The 20,554-nt window shown below is 36.9% G+C and overlaps 1 protein-coding gene across 1 annotated transcript in view; it reads right to left on the minus strand.

Annotated features, from left to right (window-relative positions):
• Positions 1-20,554, minus strand: part of ANKS1B (ankyrin repeat and sterile alpha motif domain containing 1B) — an 874,817-nt gene that overhangs the window by 839,363 nt on the left and 14,900 nt on the right. The gene's annotated exons all lie outside the window — the stretch shown is intronic.

The following is a 20,554-nucleotide window of genomic DNA, read 5'->3' on the forward strand; positions in this document are numbered from 1 at the left end:
AACACTGAAGAAGTGAGAGCTGAAAAAAGAGCCCTTCTGACCACACCCAATTCCCAATTCTCTTGTCCCATCCATTCCTGAATTGGATGAAGGTGGAAATTATTATCTTCTTAGACATCATAGAATTTCTGTTACAGAGAAAGCATTTAATTATGAAGTGGTTATTAATATAGAAGTCATATGAAAATAAACTGGCCCTGAATTTCTTCTTCAACAAGATTCATGTTATCCTATGAATCAGGAAAGTTGGTGGCTTGGATAACTAAAATTCAGAGATAAACACACAATCTTTGGTACTCAAATTCAATTGAATTCAACATTTCTAACCACCTACTTTTTTACAAAGTTGCTCACAATTGTTTTAATAGCTGGTTTCTCTAATCTGATTATCCCTCTATATTTTCCTGAACGATATGTTAAGCAGTGCAACTGTAAATAAAGAGAATATAAAAGAGAAAAAAGCAAACACACATATGCACGTCAAAAACAAACCTGATAAGAATTTAGTCACGAGAGGTTTATATACCCTCTCAGGACTCTTTTTTTTTTTTCACTCATTCTAATTTCACCAATTAAGAAAGGGAATCAGATACTCCCAAAGTGGGCAAGAGAAAGAAAGCAAGCTTAGAAATAGTTGATACTTTTAAAAAGGCACTTAAAACAATGAGGTGCTGAGAGATAAACAAGTTAGCAAAAACTTTAACAAAATATAAGGCCCCAGAATCATACCCATGGATCAGAAAGGTTAAGTTTCCTAGTGTTTAATTTTATATTTTATGAAATTTCAGGAAATGTTAGGAGCTTCATTTGCCCAACAGCATCATAAGAACAGGTAATAAACATAATATTTCTGGTTCAGTTCAAAGAGCTACATTTTCATAAATTCTTATATAATCAAAATCCCCCTATCTTATTGAATGTTCCCAACCATATCCCCATTAAGACCCTTCACACAATAACCACTCTGCCAAGAGAATGGCAGAGGAACTGACACATATGACAGAAAGGGTACACCTGCTAATATTAATATCTAATTCAGAGATATTTGTCCATGGACTTCTAATCCAGTAAACATGTGCTATAGTTATGAGCCTTTGGTACTTTTTGATATACAGCATTCATCCTAAATAGTGAAATGTTCAGAAAGGTTTTGAGTTCATCTTAAAAGAGGCATTTAATCAAAGTGTCTGTTAAAATGATATTACAGTTAATATAAGTAACATCAATAAAAGGTTTGGTGAAAAAGATTAGATTCAGTAGATTTTAAATACTTAGGTAATACCTCAGAAAATCAATACAAGAAAGAAAAAGACATGGATTCTTCATACATCTCACAATGAAGAAAAAAAGATAAGCACTATGTTAGTTTTGTATATAAAAGAGGGAGGAGCTACAAACATACATACATACATACAAACATACATATATACATGAATCTCTGGAGACAGATACATGAAAAATTGAAAAGAATGGTTGCTTCTGGACCAGAGGAGTAAGGAACTGGTGAATTGGGCTAAGAACACTTACTTTTCATTACATATTTTTTCCCATGTTTGGAATATATGAATGTATATATTTTCCATGCAAATCAATAAACAAATTTAAAATAAAAATATAAACCATGAGTACAAATAATTCTTATGCAAGGAAAGTATATAAGTAACATGAAAGAGATACAAAGGATACTTGAGATTCGGAGGATAAAGAGACAACATTCATCTATGGAAATAGGGAAACTGTCAACAAGGAGATGGCACATGAGATGGGTCGTAAATGATGGTTAGAATATACAACAGAAATATTCCAGGGAAGAAGATACCTGAGTATAGACACGAAGCTGAAAAGAGACAGGGCACGTTTAGGAAAGTGTTAATATAGAAGCTTAGGCCACACGTAAGGTGCCATATTCTTTTTCTATGACAGCACAACAAATGGCCATACAGTTGCCAGCTTAAATCAGCACAAATTTATCGTCTCACGGTTTCTATGTTCAGGAGGCCAGGTTAGCTGTGTCCTCTGCTCGAGGTCTCACTAGGCTGAAATCAAAGTGTCTGCGGAGATTATGGGTTCGGCTAGAGTGCAGGGTCTTCTTCCAAGATCACTGGTCATTGGCAGGATTTAGTTCCTTGCAGTCGTAAGGCTGACCCCCATTCTCTTGCTGTCAGTCAGGAGCCACTCTCGGCTCCTAGATGCCACCCATAATCCCTTGCCATGTAATCTCCTTGATAGGCCCTTGAATACTTCCAAGTTTGGATCTCTCTAGCTTCAGGAAAAATCCAGTCCCTTTTGAAGATGCATCTGATTTGATCAGGCCTATACTGTCCCTCCTGACTAAAGTTAACTGATTAGTAACCTAATCACAGGAGTGACGACTCATCGTACTCACAAGTTCTGCCTGAACTCAAACACAGAGGATGATACAGGGGGCACTCAAGGAAAGTAGATTAGACAGGATGTGTACAACAGAGGGTAAGAACTTGGAGGGCCATCTTAGAATCTCACCTAGCAAAGATGGTAAAGGAAGATGAGAATAAAATTCTCCAGGGCTATACCAAAGTCCAACTAGTTTCCCATCCTATTTTTCTGTTCCCAAAGATGTTGCTGCTCGTAAAATGTATATGCGTAATTACAGTTGCAACCAAGGATCTTACCACTTTTGGTAACTGTCTATTCTTTGGCAGTTGGTGGTAGTCATTTATTATATGGCCTCTTTTACTAACTGGAAATATCTGCCTCTCTCCTACAATCTTTTATTCAATATGAAGCAGTCCTACTTCTGACTGTGGTATTCCTGGCTGGCTTGTCTGTTACTATTAAATTAATATTGAACTTATTAAGGTTTGCCTTCACTCCACAAAGACTTGTTATTAACCAAAAGAATTTGGCAAAGGTGACAGGATATATGCAATCACCTGTATGTGATTATGTTACATAAGACTGCAGTACCCATCTTCATGGAGACTCTCTCCTTAGCTGGTCTGGAGGAAGCAAGTGACCTCTGTAGGGAATGCCATGTGACCAAGAACTACAGGAGGCTTCTAGGAGCAGGAGCTGGCCCCACTGATAACCAGCAAAAACTGAAACCTTCAGTCCTATGACCACTCAGAATTAAATTCTTCCAACAACCTGAGTAAATTTGGAAATCGTTTCTTTCCCAGTCAAGCCTTAATTGATAACTATGTCCTAGCAAACACCTTGACTGAAGCTCTGTGAGAGCTTCAGCGGAGGTCTCGGGTAAGCTGTACCCAGGCCAGACTTATGGCCCACAGAAACTGTGAGACAATAAATGATGTTTCTTTAAACTACTAAGTTTATAGTAATATTGTTATAGAGTGATAGCTAACTAATACACCTTCCTTCTTACATTATTCCAGTTGCTCACATATCATAACAGGTGAAGAAAGCAAGCTTAGAAATAGTTGATACTTTTAATAAGGCACTTAAAACAATGAGGTGCTGAGAGATAAACAAGTTAGCAAAAACTTTAACAAAATATAAGGCCCCAGAATCATACCCATGGATCAGAAAGGTTAAGTTTCCTAGTGTTTAATTTTATATTTTATGAAATTTCAGGAAATGTTATGAGCTTCATTTGCCCAACAGCATCATAAGAACAGGTAATAAACATAATATTTCTGGTTCAGTTCAAAGAGCTACATTTTCATAAATTCTTATATAATCAAAATCCCCCTATCTTATTGAATGTTCCCAACCATATCTCCATTAAGATCCTTCACACAATAACCACTCTGCCAAGAGAATGGCAGAGGAACTGACACAGATGACAGAAAGGGTACACCTGCTAATATTAATATCTAATTCAGAAATATTTGTCCATGGACTTCTAATCCAGTAAACATGTGCTATAGTTATGAGCCTTTGGTACTTTTTGATATACAGCATTCATCCTAAATAGTGAAATGTTCAGAAAGGTTTTGAGTTCATCTTAAAAGAGGCATTTAATCAAAGTGTCTGTTAAAATGATATTACAGTTAATATAAGTAACATCAATAAAAGGTTTGGTGAAAAAGATTAGATTCAGTAGATTTTAAATACTTAGGTAATACCTCAGAAAATCAATACAAGAAAGAAAAAGACATGGATTCTTCATACATCTCACAATGAAGAAAAAAAGATAAGCACTATGTTAGTTTTGTATATAAAAGAGGGAGGAGCTACAAACATACATACATACATACAAACATACATATATACATGAATCTCTGGAGACAGATACATGAAAAATTGAAAAGAATGGTTGCTTCTGGACCAGAGGAGTAAGGAACTGGTGAATTGGGCTAAGAACACTTACTTTTCATTACATATTTTTTCCCATGTTTGGAATATATGAATGTATATATTTTCCATGCAAATCAATAAACAAATTTAAAATAAAAATATAAACCATGAGTACAAATAATTCTTATGCAAGGAAAGTATATAAGTAACATGAAAGAGATACAAAGGATACTTGAGATTCGGAGGATAAAGAGACAACATTCATCTATGGAAATAGGGAAACTGTCAACAAGGAGATGGCACATGAGATGGGTCGTAAATGATGGTTAGAATATACAACAGAAATATTCCAGGGAAGAAGATACCTGAGTATAGACACGAAGCTGAAAAGAGACAGGGCACGTTTAGGAAAGTGTTAATATAGAAGCTTAGGCCACACGTAAGGTGCCATATTCTTTTTCTATGACAGCACAACAAATGGCCATACAGTTGCCAGCTTAAATCAGCACAAATTTATCGTCTCACGGTTTCTATGTTCAGGAGGCCAGGTTAGCTGTGTCCTCTGCTCGAGGTCTCACTAGGCTGAAATCAAAGTGTCTGCGGAGATTATGGGTTCGGCTAGAGTGCAGGGTCTTCTTCCAAGATCACTGGTCATTGGCAGGATTTAGTTCCTTGCAGTCGTAAGGCTGACCCCCATTCTCTTGCTGTCAGTCAGGAGCCACTCTCGGCTCCTAGATGCCACCCATAATCCCTTGCCATGTAATCTCCTTGATAGGCCCTTGAATACTTCCAAGTTTGGATCTCTCTAGCTTCAGGAAAAATCCAGTCCCTTTTGAAGATGCATCTGATTTGATCAGGCCTATACTGTCCCTCCTGACTAAAGTTAACTGATTAGTAACCTAATCACAGGAGTGACGACTCATCGTACTCACAAGTTCTGCCTGAACTCAAACACAGAGGATGATACAGGGGGCACTCAAGGAAAGTAGATTAGACAGGATGTGTACAACAGAGGGTAAGAACTTGGAGGGCCATCTTAGAATCTCACCTAGCAAAGATGGTAAAGGAAGATGAGAATAAAATTCTCCAGGGCTATACCAAAGTCCAACTAGTTTCCCATCCTATTTTTCTGTTCCCAAAGATGTTGCTGCTCGTAAAATGTATATGCGTAATTACAGTTGCAACCAAGGATCTTCCCACTTTTGGTAACTGTCTATTCTTTGGCAGTTGGTGGTAGTCATTTATTATATGGCCTCTTTTACTAACTGGAAATATCTGCCTCTCTCCTACAATCTTTTATTCAATATGAAGCAGTCCTACTTCTGACTGTGGTATTCCTGGCTGGCTTGTCTGTTACTATTAAATTAATATTGAACTTATTAAGGTTCGCCTTCACTCCACAAAGACTTGTTATTAACCAAAAGAATTTGGCAAAGGTGACAGGATATATGCAATCACCTGTATGTGATTATGTTACATAAGACTGCAGTACACATCTTCATGGAGACTCTCTCCTTAGCTGGTCTGGAGGAAGCAAGTGACCTCTGTAGGGAATGCCATGTGACCAAGAACTACAGGAGGCTTCTAGGAGCAGGAGCTGGCCCCACTGATAACCAGCAAAAACTGAAACCTTCAGTCCTATGACCACTCAGAATTAAATTCTTCCAACAACCTGAGTAAATTTGGAAATCGTTTCTTTCCCAGTCAAGCCTTAATTGATAACTATGTCCTAGCAAACACCTTGACTGAAGCTCTGTGAGAGCTTCAGCGGAGGTCTCGGGTAAGCTGTACCCAGGCCAGACTTATGGCCCACAGAAACTGTGAGACAATAAATGATGTTTCTTTAAACTACTAAGTTTATAGTAATATTGTTATAGAGTGATAGCTAACTAATACACCTTCCTTCTTACATTATTCCAGTTGCTCACATATCATAACAGGTGAACTCAAGCATTCTAAACATGAGATCCCCACTGGTAATACGAAACTCCCAGCCTACACACAAGAGAAAACCAGAATCAGTCACACAGTCATACTCTTTTGTAAGACTTAACATCCAATTTGTGACCAATATTGCCAGAAGGGCCAAGCTCATTGCTTGATTGACAGAGCAAAAACTATAGATTGTCTTCTCATTCTCAGAGAACAAGCAGCTCCCATTTCCTGCGTAAAAGATCAGAATGAGCCACCAGACCTATTAAGTATGAATGGAAAATCTAAAGGGCCAAGGGGCACCACAGATGCTGGTACAGATGACAAGCTTGAGGTGTAGAAGAAAACTGTCATTCTCACTTACTCAAAAAAAGTAAAATTATATACTTTCTTGTAAAATACAGTTCTTTTCTTTCATCTCTAAAAGCCACCTTTTCCTTTTTTTTTTTTTAGCTTCATTGAGGTATATTTGACAAATAAAATTATAAAGTATAGAGTGTGATGATTTGATGTATGTATACATTGCAAAAGGATTCCCACAATAGAGTTAATTAACACATCCATCATCTCACTGTATTTACTCTTTTTTAAACCACGTTTTCTTAAATAACAATTAGCCCCTGTTTTAGGATGAGCATTCATTATCAAAGAAGCAGAGTAAGCCTACTACCATCTGAAGGTTCTGACCATCATTCATTCAGAAGTCCCATCATCACAGGCTCATGGTAGCCCAATTATTTTCACAAGGAGTGGAAGTGACATATTAGCACAATTTTATCAGGATTATAAATATAACTAAAAACAAAAAATTAATAAGATTTATTTTTTTATTCTTCAACAGTGAGAAGCCGAAAAATAACTGTCACTGTATTTATTTTTTATTAAAAATTTTTGGGGGTGACATTAACAAAATCAAATAAATTTCAAATATATTATTCAACAGTAAGCCATATATGTCACTGTACTTATTTAATGCTCACTTTTTAAAGAGTAAACTCAGTCACTTGTAAAATATAAAATATGTGACAAACCATAGTTTTCTTCTTTGTGAAAGGAGATTCACTATATTATTTCATTTTATTTTTCTATGTATAGGAAAAGTGAATCAATAACCTGGTTCCAAATGGGCAGCTCATAAAATTAACTTTTATTGCATATTTCAGAGTTACTTTAATTTTCTTTAATTACACACAGTGAAAAAGGCTTTTTGCAAATCATTAATTAAGAAGTATTTACATTGACAATATACACAGCTGTCTGAGAAAAGCATTCCCATAACATTGGTAAATGCGTAATCACGTTTCCAAAATTGCAGAAAATGAAAGCAAAATAACTGAAAAGAATATATATTTACTTTATGTAAAGCTTGAGGACATGACCAGAGATGACTGTGCAAAGCATAACTTGATCTACGCTCCCATAGTGCCTCAAGGTATCTCCCTGAACGCCCTGTTTGTGAACATCTGGGTCAGTCCTGTGGATGAAACAACAATGTCCTAAATAGGGCATGAGAGTAAATGAAATGCACAATAATGTAAACTAATATATCTCCCAGATATAATGAGGCATTAAATGTAACAATATTTAAAAAAAAAAAACAGCACATAACGTAGGCCAAAAACAAAACGAAATCAAAATACTTCTATGGCTTCCCAAGGGTAAAAAAAAAAAAAAAATAAAAGATAGGCAGAGTAAATGAAGGATAACCCAGGTATTTATTCCTGCTTCAGTGAGGGGCAAAAGTTACATACTAATCTTTCACCTGCTACTTCTAGTTATGAGAAATAACCTGATGAACCAAACTCATGAACGTCAGCCCACAGTACAAAACAAGTAAACTGCCTCATTTAAAAATGGTTGTTCTACCATTATTTGCTGGATTCCTTTCAGGAAGCCTCTGGACCTCTGCTGTTTTTAGACCTGTGATAAACACTGATAATTGACTTAATTGTTGATCTCTGCTACTAAGACATACACTAACACGTGTGGCCAGTCTGCCTCACGACTGTGTCTTGATCTACAATAATCATCTCACGTACTCAACAGAATAACCTAATAGGTCTCACATTATACAGAACAGGGGCCTATAAACTTTTTCTATAGTGTCAGATAGTAAATGTTGTAGGCTCTGTGGGCCACGCAGTCTCTGCTAGAGCTGGCCAACATCGTCATGTGAAAGCAGCCTTAGAGAATGTATAAATGAATGAGAATGGCCGTGTTCCAGTAAAACTTTATTTACAAAAAGGCAAGCTACAAGCTACATTTGGACCATAGCCCATAGTTTGCCAACCCCTAACAGGGACTCTCAGAAGACCACACACCTCAAATCTCACATGTCTAGTAAGTAGTTGAAAAATATGTCTTTGATAAAGAAGAAAATCTAATAATTTTTATTTTGCCTTCAAATTGCCAAGAGCACACAGACCAGCTACACAGCAGACCTAGGTACCTATGTGACTCCCTGAATGAACAAACTAAGACTTTACGGCAGATGACAAACACTGAAGAGTGAAGATGGTCAGTAATTTTAACCAACAACAAAGAGTTATTAAAAATCATTAGAACAACAGAAATTCTATCTGACCTAAAAATGTTATATTTTTTTCTGCCAATATTTAATAATATATACCCCTTTCTTCTCCTACTTTTCTACTCCTTCTACTGCTTACATTGTGCAAAAATAGATAAAACAAACACCTGACAGTAGTAATAGCTTCCTAATTAGTCTCCCTGCTTCCAAGAATGAACTATCTAAAACATGATTCTCTTCTGCTTATAATAAGTTGCCAGTTTAGCAATGGTTGAGCCTAGGGTCAGAGAGAACTTTGTGTGAGTCTAGACTCTATCCCTTATTAGCTGTGTGACCCAGGGCAAGTTATTTAACCTCTCCAAGTTTTACTTCCTTATCTACAAAATGGTTATAAAATAGTAAAAAATTCATAAAGTTGTGGGGAGGAGTATATAAGAGAATTTATATACAGTGCTTATCAAAATATGATACAATTATAATTATCCAATAAATGTATCTTATGATTATGGTAACTGTGGGGGTTTTAAAACACATCTGCAAATTCTTTGACCCTCCTCCTACTGATCCCACTGTGAGGCAGAATCTATGTAACCTCGCCTTGAATCTAGATCAGCCTTAGTAAGTTACCTGTAATCACGAGAATGCAGCAGAGGTGACACTGTATGATTTCTGAAGCTAGGTTAGAAAAGAATATACAGCTTCTGTGTCTCTTGAGATGCTCATTCTGGGGCCACATAAGAAATCCAAGTACTCTAACATTGCCACATTAAAGAGACCATATGTAAGCACTCCAATCAATAGCTCAGCTGAGCACTCACCTGAGAAAAACTGCTGCCAGCCTCTGAGTTACCCATCTTGGTCAACCAACCCACTTGAGCTTTCAGATGACCCCCACCACAGCCAACATCTGACTGGAACTAACTGACCCATGGTGATTCCATCCCATATAAATGATTCCATTTATATGAATTTCAAAAACAAAGTCAAGACTAATATGAAGACAGAAGTCACAAAAGCAGTTACTTTTCAAGGATTGCCCAGTGACTGGGAAAGGGCATAAGACAATTTTCTTGGGTGTCAGAAATGTTCCCTGTCTTGATCCGGGTTCACAGAGTTGTACACAAGATTTATGCATGTCACTATATGCTATACCTCATTAAAACCTGTCTAAATGTCCTGCTAAAGCTTATCATTCTAATGGCTCAGAAAGGATATAGACAGCAACAGTGCCACAGCCAACATAAAAGCAAGAACACAATCCCAGTGGGCCTCCTTTGGCTTTTAGAGACAATACCACAACAGCTGAAATGCAGGTGTGCAGAGATCAGCACTAAACTAATGTCTGCTTTAGTGCCAACTTTAGTTGGTACACAAAACAGCTATACCACTTTCATTAAGCTACAAGTAAGTAGGCCTGTAAGAATAATATTTCTGTCATTTATGTTGCTGCCCTATCAAATTTACATGAAATAATTATAAACTTGGATTTTTTAAAACACACATCAAAATATAATTATCCTTTAATTACCTGTTTGAAATTCAACAGTTAAAGTAAATACCCTGGAGTTATGTAAAAGAATGAAGACACGTGGACTGTATTTGGCCCATCTAAGTAGTCAGATTAGACGAGTGGTAATCACATACATATAGGTAATGAGATCAATGTTGTAGGTTCTAGCCTTGCACGAGTCAGTTCCATGCAGAAAACGAATGCCCTGTGACATAGGCAAAACAATGCTTCTTGTTGTCTAATAGCTTTACTTATAAAACTAAAAAGAGAGAAGAGAAGAAACTAATAGGAGTCAAAGTTACATAACCACTACAAGCACAATGATTTAAAGTGTACTGGATTGTTACCATAATTATTGTTAATATCATTAAATAAATCAATGAACGCTTCCTGATTCCATATGATAAAATCAGCAGGATACCATATAGAAACTAAAATTAGACTTGGGTTATTAAAATGCAGAAGGAAAAAAAACTAGCAGAGAAATTTGACCAAATTGATAAACTCAAGAACTTTGTCTCAATAAAGACTACTCATATCTTCCTTTTATATATTTAGATTGTATTCTTCTGTCTTCCCCATACTCCAGCAATCTACATTAATAGATTCCCAAATCTACTTGATAGGTTTGTTGTAGATATTAAATGAGATAATGTAGTAAATAAAAGAAACTTAGAAAAATTATTCACTTAAAATTCGGTAAATACCTTAAAGTTACAATATGACTACTGACAAACTTAACTGAAGTTTGTTTTCTAAGACTACTAGATTTGTCCCAACTAAGATTAGTACTTTAAAAAAAAGCAATACTTAGAAGTAAAAATTTGAGATCGATCCATAATACAACTTCATGCACCTAACTTGCTGAAATTACTGAGCTACTCAAGATTGACTTGAAAGTGATTCAAATTCCACACTAACGTAAACAGCTTGTGAAAGACTATTCACACTCAATACAAAGCAAAAGGTGAGGTGAATCATGAGAAGACACAGACAAAGTGGAACCAGAGCTTGAAGAATAACTGGCTGAGATAAGGAAAGTCATCAAGGAGAGGGCATATGAGTTGGGTTTTAAGAGACAGACAGAATAAGAATAAGCAGCATTATGATAGGCTTCATTTAAAAAAAAAAAAGCAACAGCATATGCCTTCGTGACCGCAATGAAATAATTATATGTGTAATTATTTATTTAACAACTCTCTCCCCAACTAGACTTCACGTTCTAGAGGGGTGAGACTATCATTTTTACAACTGTCTCTCCAGTTCCTAGCAGAGCATCTGGTACACAGTAGACATTCAGTAAATGTTTGTTGAATAAATAAATAACAAAGAGGCAGGAAAGTAAAAAATTGCCTAGAAAATAAAGAAAAAATGGACATGAAGATCAAAAGATTATTCAGGGCCAAATCACAGAAGACCTTGAAAACCAAACTAAGAAATTTTTACTTTATTTGGTTGGTAATAAGGAGTCACTGAAGTTTTTAAGAAGTACAGTGACATAACTAGGTCTGTGCTTAGAAAGTATATCTAAAAGCAGTACATACAGTAGATTATTAAAAATGAGACAATTAAAGCAATCAGAAGATCATTACAAGAGTCTAGAGCAAAGACAACAAGAACCTGAACTAGAATAAAAGCAGTAGAATGAAAAGTAAAAAATAATAATCATCACAGAGATATTACACTGATAATACCAATAGGGCAATCAGTCATCCATTCCACCAACATCTTTTGAGCACCTCCTGTGTATCTACCAGACACTGCGCAAGGAGCTGGCCATATGAAAAAATAAATATGCCGTAGTCCTTTACCTCAAAGAGCTGACAATCTCTCTGAGTCATCCCAGTAGGGAACATTAATTGAAGACATAATAAACAAAGAAAGGAAGAAGTCAAAGACTCTCTTAAGTTTTGAGTCTAGATGACTAGGAGGATGATAACACCATTCAGGGAACAGAATAGAGCCAAAGAAAGTGGGTAGGGAAGACGATATGGACAGTTTTGCTGGCATTATGTAGAATATCCAAGTGAACATGGTTAGATGGCAGTTGCAAATTTAAGACTTGGAGAACATAACAGAGGTAAGGTTTTATGATTTGGGGAACCTAGTATAAATATGAGAGTTGAAGTTGAGAGCTGAAAAGATAAAAGATGGTATAGGGACTATCTACATTTAGAGAGACGGAGGAAGGTAGAGGGAAAAAAGGAAGAGGAAGAATTATCAGTAAATCAAATCGAAAGAAGAGAGAAAAGAGCAATCAGAGAAGCAGGAGGACCATCAAGACAAAGAGAAGTGTTTCCAGAGGCATCAACCATCGACAGCATTAGTTGCAGCAAAAAAAAAAAAAAAAAAAATCATGAAAAATCAGGACTGAGAAAAAGGCCACTGGATTTGGGGACGAAAGAAATGTATTAAGTGACATTTGAGAGTGGCAGAGTGATAAGGGACGATTCTGTTTGCAAGGAGTTAGAGAATCAGTGAGTGATGAGGCAGTAGAGACAGCTAAAGCAAACTGCTCTCTGGAAGTCTGACAGTGAAGAAAAAGAAATGATGGGACGGTAGTTTGAGGGGAACAGCAGAAGGAAGAGGATGATTTTTTAGGAAGGAGAAAGGATCATATTAACAAAAAAATAAAAGCAATTTTTTTTTTTTGGTTTTGGGTTTTGAATAGGAAAGAACTAGAGAGCGACAGAAAGAGGAGCTGGTAAAGAGACAAAGATGCATAAAATATTTGATTTATTCATTCGATAAATGTTTGTTTATTGAGTGGTCATCATGAACTCAAAACTGGAGAATACACACTGGAGAATAAGTCAGATATAGTCTTGAGCTCATGGAGCTTAATAAGTCTACAAAGCCTCCGAAGGAAATGGAATAATACCGTGGGTGTGGTAGAATGCCTCCCAAACATCCATTCCACCCTCTCCTGCTGTGTAGCAGCCATGAAGTTTGGGGGGTAGGTCAATTCCAAAATGGGTTGATCTAGGGTGGCCTCAAAAATCAGCATAATCATTATCTATCTGCCTTATCAGGGTGTTTGATTCAGGAATGGGCACAGAATCCAAGTTGGTCCTATCAGAATGAAACCTGGGATTTTGATTTACTGGAAAAAGGGACATTTCTAAATATAATAGATTGCACTTTTTGCTCCAATTCTCCATCTTTCCCTATATCAATGTCCTTATCAGATATGTAACTTTGCAGTTCCTCCTCCTAATGGGATGGAGTATATATTAGTCAACTTGGGCTACCATAACAAAATGCCAAAGACTGGATGGCTATTTAGACAACAGAAATTTATTTTCTCAGTTATGAAGGCTGGAAGTCCAAGATCAAGGTGCCAACATGCTTAGGTCCTGGTGAAAGCTCTCTTCCCGGACTGCAGAAGGCCACCTTCTCACTGCGTCCTCACATACTGGGACGAGGGTTGGGGACGGTTGTGCGGGGAAGTGTCATCTGGTATCTCTTCTTACAAGGGCACTAAACTCATCATGAAAGCTCTACCTTTGTCACTTCATCTAAACCTAATTATCTCTCAAAGGCCCCCTCATCTCCGAATACCATCACATTTGGGGTCAGAGCTTCAACATGTGAATTTGGGGTAGGAGGGACACAATTCAGTTCATAGAAGTGTATATTCTCCCATCCCTTGTTTGTGATTTGGCCATGTGAAATGATTTTGCTCACAGAATGAGCTAGTGGTGAGAGTATATGCCAGTTCCAAAGCCAGGCCTTAAAAAGCCCTGACATGTTTCTATTTGCCCTCTTGCGCCTCTATCATGGGCATGAGAAGAACATGCTATGATTAGAACACTCCACTGAGTGGGACAGAAATACATGGTGTACTACCAGCATAGCCAACCCATACTGCAACACCCTGCAATGAGAAGCAGGGCCACCTAGCCATCAAGCTTAAACAACCCTGCTGAGCCTTAAATCAGCAGACGTATAAATGATAATATGATGTTTTTAAGACACTAGTTTAGGGAAATTTGTTAGAAAGCATGCATTATCATGGCAATAGGTAACTGATGTAACACCTGTATAATACCTACAGGCCAAGGGACACATCTAGCTCTTTAGAAAGAGCCTTATGCTAACATAGATGTCCAGGAAAATTAAGTTGGACTGCCCCAACTGTTTTCTTCAAATCCCTACTTCTTCATTCACCTCTGCTGGTTCCTTGCAATAGCTCCTGAATTCAATTCCAATACTGGTCTGCAAGATTAGTGAAGAAAACAGAAGAGACAGAAGAAAGGGGGGAAAGAATCATGCATACAAAAAATAAAATAATTTCAAGAGAAAAATCAAACTCTAGTACAATACAAGACATCAAAGAAAATGAGAATGGAGAAGCTGTCCTTGGGTTTGGGAAGGGGCTGTTCATCAGAAAGTCATTTTTGGACACTAGAGAGATAAAAGCATGATATTTAGAAATGTGTAAGTTGCATGTAAATTGAAATAGTGAGTTTAGATAATTTTGTTTAAAAGTCTGACAACAAAAAGAAAGAAAGAAATAGGGCAACGACTAGTGGGGCAGGAAATGGAACTCATTTCTTAATAAGGAAGACCTACGTTGCATAAGTTTTCTATTGCTATGTAACAAATTACCACAAACTTATTATCTCCATTTTGTAGGTCAGAAGTTCTCATGGGCTTAGCTGGGTCCTATGCTTAGGGTCTCACAAGGATAAAATCCAGGTGTCCACCAGGCTGGGCACTTATCTGGAGGCTCTGGGGAAGGATCCACTTTCTTGCTAACTCTAGTTGTTGGCAGAATTCATTTTCCTGCAGGTGTAGAACTGAAGTCCCATCTCCTTGCTGTCTGCTGGCTGGAGGTTGCTCTCAACTCCCAGAGGCTGCTCTCCAGCTCTTGCATGTCTTCCACCTTCACGCCAGCAACAATGCAATGGATCCTTCCCATGTTTTTACACTAGTGGAAGGGCTTCCCCTTCTATTACCAGCTAGAGAAAACTCTGCTTGTAAAAGGCTCATTAGGCCTATATTAGGTCTATCTAGACTATCTTCTCATCTTAAGGTCAACTGATTAGAAACCTTAATTATAACTCAAAATCTCCTTTGCTGTGTAAGCTAACATCATCGAGGGAGTGACATCCATAATAGTCACAGTTCTAGAGATTACAGCAGGAAATCTTTGGGGGGCATCTTAGGATTTTGCATACCACATATATATATCTAAAGTGAGAAAAGGATCCAAAAGCTAAAAGGCCTTGAAGAAGATTTTAAGCATCAGAATCTTGTTTTACACAAATTACCAATAACTAGGAAGGAAAGGAATCAAGGAAAAAGTATGCCATCCTAGCCATCGCCCAAAAAAGCCAGAATGCCTTTTCTTAGAGATTGGAAGAAAAAATGATAAAAGGAGAAGGTGGGAGGCAAACGACAGCAATTATGCCAACTATTTACTTTGCCAAAATTAGTATCATATTAATTTAGATACAAAAAGACATATTCTCATATTCTGAGTTCTTTTTAAAAAGTTCTTCCAGATGGTTACACTTCCCTAGAGTGACAGCACCCAATGCAGCCTTGCACATATTGGAAATTCAATTAAATGCTGCTGACCATCTGACTGAGAATTCAGAGTCTGGAGTAGCTGACTCAATACAAACATATGGCTTAGTTCCCCATCAAAGGAAAAGTCGAGTCACTGTATTCTCTCCAACATTGCACCTCCTTTGCAATGTGGGAGAAAACAGAAGTGAACTAATAAAAATAGACAAACTGTAGAATACAAAACTTCTCTAATTTTATCATGAATTCAGAATTCTTCAGCTAAGGATCAATTTCCTTCTTAAGTCAATTCAATCAAATCAATGCTTCCTGAGCACTGCTTCAGGATATTTAAGATGAGGAAGACATCTGAACTCAGGTCACTAAGGGTTGTGGATAAGAGTACACAAATGATCACAATGTGAGGTTGAGTGACAGTAAGGGTTAGGGAAGGGAAAGGGGAAGGGGGAAGGGAGAAGGGGGAAGGGAAGGAGAAGGGGAAGGGGAAGGGAAGGGAAGGGAAGGGAAGAATGCTATATTAAATCATATTCAACCCAATAAGAACCATATGAAGTATTCATAGATAAGCTCAGACAGGTTAAAAACATTTTTTTTAGGTCACGTATGGTAGGGTATAGACTCAAATTCAGAACTGACTGACCCCAAAACTCAGTCTCCCAAAACAGGGATAAACTATCTCTGATTAGCTGGTCGAATGGGAGTTTGGAGGCTGGTGGAAAGAAACGAGGAACATTTTCTTTAGAGGCAGTTATTTCTGGAATTTGGAAAGGTATACACAATTTTGAAAAACAGGATGTTAAGGAAGAAGAACTATTCCAGGAGAAACGGCATAAAGTAAGAAGGAAGAAATCCGGTTCAGATCATCGATAGCACAAATTCTTTACAAATAAATGTTAAACTGGACACACATTTTAGGGGCCAAATATTGGGGTTCAGAGGTTAGTGCACTGGTCCAGACAAGAGTCCAAACTAGGATCTCAGCAGTTAAAAAAAAGGGGAGACTGATATGAGGGGAAGTATGGAAAATTATTCTATATTTACTCTTAATTTGAGGGGGGAATAAAGCCAAGGAAGTCCAAAACATGAGCTTGAATTAGGAAAGAAAAATTATCCCTGTCCCACCTCTGCTTGCCCTGCTAGAGGTTAGCAAACTGTGGCCCGCAGGCCAAATTCAGCACTCCATCTGCTTTGGTAAATAAAGTTCGACTGGAACCTAGCCATGCCCAGTCATTCATGAATTGTCAATGGCTGTTTTCATTCTACAACCATAAAAACCATACAGCCCCCCAAAACCTGAAATATTTATTTTCTAGCCTTTAAAAGGAAAAATTTGCCAACATTTGCCAAAATTTGCAAATTTGCCTTATAAGTCACTGTTCCAAATCTTTACGTAGTTTATTTAGTCTGGACTAAATATGAAGCTTATGTGAATAGTTCTTAAGTGATCAATTTGCAAGATTATCATTTTAATTCCTATTTCGATAACTGAGAATTTGGCTCTCTTTAGCATCCCTCCTCAATCCCTTCCCCCCTCACATACACACTTTTCTCTCCCAATATAAATATATATTTAAATCAGTCAGTGTTTACAGCATAATTATGACTATATATTCTTCATTACTGAGCCAGATAATGTGATGTGACTATGTTTCCATACTTATAAAAACGTCTTTCTGAAGTTAATAATCATCTGTTTCATTTGCTTAGTTTTCCATTACCTATCAGTATGTTTCCCCAAGTCTGACAAACTTGTCAACTGTCAATTTTTTCCAAATGTTCAAACATACCCAAAACTTCATTGTTTCTATTTGTTCCTCCCAAAACCCTTACATAGTCCTCCATCGTTTTCTCTAATGTGAACTCGTCGCAAGCCTACTGAACAGCTGTTTTCATGAAACCTCTTAGCTCTGCTCTTCTATATTGAAACTTTTGTTTCCTGCATCCAACATCTTTCGCTTTATTGAGTCCCTCGTTTTATGCAAGCTCATCCTCCAGAAGCTTTCTATGAAAGAACATATAAGACATAAAAGTTTTAATCCTTCTATGTCTTAGAACTTCTTTATTCTATCTTCATATCTAATCAATAGTTTGGCTGAACAGAGAAATCTAAGCTAAAAATAATTTTCCCTCATAATTTTGCATCACTGTCTTCTACAATCCAGAGTTACTGTTAAAAGTTTGATATCTTTCTGATTTCCATTCATCTCTATGAGACTTGTTTTTATATTTTCTTTTGTTTTACACACCCTCCTCAAAGCTTTTTGGATTTATTTTATATTATACTAGGATGTGAAGTAGGTAATATCAGGTGATCAGGTTAAAATACCCAAGAATTAACAAAACCTGAATTTTTATTTAATTAAAGGATTTCCTTTTCTGCTTTATTTTTAAAAATAAAACAGGAAATTGAAAATTAATAAAACTAAATTCTTCGATCTAGGATCTCTTTTAATATTTATTCCTGGACTATCCCACACGAATCAAACCCTAATTCCAGCCTAATTAAACCTTATAACTGACCTTCAAAGTTCACTCCAAACTATGGATAATTGTATCAATTCCAATTTCCTTTCACTCAACACTATTTCTCTATTACAATCTAAAATAGTTCACATTTCCATTTATTTGCAAATGCAAAGTCTTCTTTCTTTCATCTCTGTCAACCTGTGTTCCTGATTAGGTTACTTTTGGTCCTGATTCCTTTTGGGATTCACACAAAAAGATATAACATTTACAGTCACTTATAACCACTGTTCCCCTCGCCCTTTCTTTAGTCAACAGCAGCCACTTCATTCATACACCTCCAAAGCATCTAGTGGGTATAGGCCAAGGATACAGCAATCCTATAATGTAAAGGACAACCCTTCCCCATCTCCCAATAAAGAATTATTTGGCCAAAAACGTCCATAGTGCCAACACTGAGAAATCCGGCTCAAAAGCTACTTCACGCTTATTCTAAGACCTACAAATAGCTCAACAATCAAGTAAAATCTGCCTTAGGCTCAAGATCACTTCCTCTTCTGCTCCCTGACCTACTGTGTTCCCAGGCCCTTTGTCTGACTTGATCATTGAGACTTCGCCTTTTTCCCAGCAGCTCTATGACATACTGGTCCTCAGATCCTCAGCTCCTTCCTGACATCTGCCACCTAAGACACAGTCGCCTCGATCCAGTTCCAATACTCCCTGGCTTATTTCTCACCATGGAAAATTGAGAGGCTTTAATCCCGTGTTTTCTGGATCTGGATCTCTATACAGTTTGGTCGTCAACCCAACCTCACTAACATTAATCAGCTATTGCTCCCTACATCCCAGGGTGACAATATGGTTTGACACTGCACGTCAAAAAGGCTCTCTCCTGTCTAACTCTGGAGTCCTGGCATTTAATCTCTTCTCTCTGTAGTCACCTTAAACAGCCACTTACAGCCATTTCATGGTCACTGAAGGAATACCTGAACCAATAACCTGCAGGCTTGAGTTGCAAAGAACATACGTTTAGACTGACCAGATTCTGAGTGCTTTCATTCAGTTACTAAAATACTGAAGTACTGTGTTCGGCATTGGAGGTTGGAAGAATTAAAAAAAAAGAAAAGGCATGGTCCCTAATACCCTTAAATAGCTTAAAACTTAGCATATGTCAGAAGTGTTAAGTAAATAATTCATAGTTAGACTGATTGCAATCAGATTATCCCTATTCTATAGCTTAAAAAGAAAAAAAGAGAGAAAAATCATTTCTCAGACTTGACAGAAATAACAATCTCAAAATAAAAGTATACAGAATGAATAAATGAGCAAATGAACAAGCAGATGGATAAATGAGAAACCAAATACCAAACTAGTAAAGCTTTTCTGGGGTCTTCGGCAAGGTGGTGCATCATGTAAATGAGTTTCATTATACTACAACATCTTTCATTTTCCTTAAATGTCATTCTCACTATAAATGCTAATTGGCTTAGCATATAAAACAATTTGATCTAGTAGCATAATAATTCCATAACATAATCCATGCTAAAAAAAAAAAAAACTTTGCTTCTCAGCTGTACAGATAATGGAGCTTCTAAAACAGATTTAGCCCACTAGCCTGTGCAAAGACCAGACTGATACTGGGCTAGAATGCACCATACAGCTTCTCTGTATGTTTACAGCCAGCATCCATCTAATTGGTCAGTGTTTGTACCTTATCAGCTGTCAAACAGTTTTAATGTCATGTTTGATTAGTACATTCTCTCAATTTTAGAGCAATAGGCAAAGTTTTCAAGAAAAAAAGATTATAACTATATTACATTCCTTCTCCTTCTAAAAGTATAAAAATACCAGTTACCAACTGAGCCATAACAAAGGATCCACCTAGTTGGACTGAATCTATCTCTATATAACACCTTGTTAACTCATCATGACAATTTATTTATACTGCAGCTACACTGAGATATCTGTCACTGGAGATTATCTCCATTCCTCATGGAGATTATCTCCATTCCTCATGAGATGGAGTCATTCAGATTTGGTTTTGAACCCAAGCTCCACTGGGTTCTGTCTACATGACCTTGAAAATGTCTAACCTATTTTAAGATAAAAGTATATATGGAACTTTTACCACATGAAAATATGGAATATAATACTTAACTCATAGATTTGCTGTGAGAATTGATAAGGAGATAATAAATCGATAAGACTAGCATATTCTAGGTGCTCAATGACCCTAGCATTCCCTTTAATCTAATATATATTGACTGAGCAAAATTATCTTAACAAATCTTTTCTCTTTGTTTACCTAATTTTCTTTAGCTCCCTCCACTTTATCAACTCTTCAA

This window comes from Pteropus vampyrus, unplaced genomic scaffold, assembly GCF_000151845.1.
Source record: "Pteropus vampyrus isolate Shadow unplaced genomic scaffold, Pvam_2.0 Scaffold16, whole genome shotgun sequence".
NCBI lineage: Eukaryota > Metazoa > Chordata > Mammalia > Chiroptera > Pteropodidae > Pteropus > Pteropus vampyrus.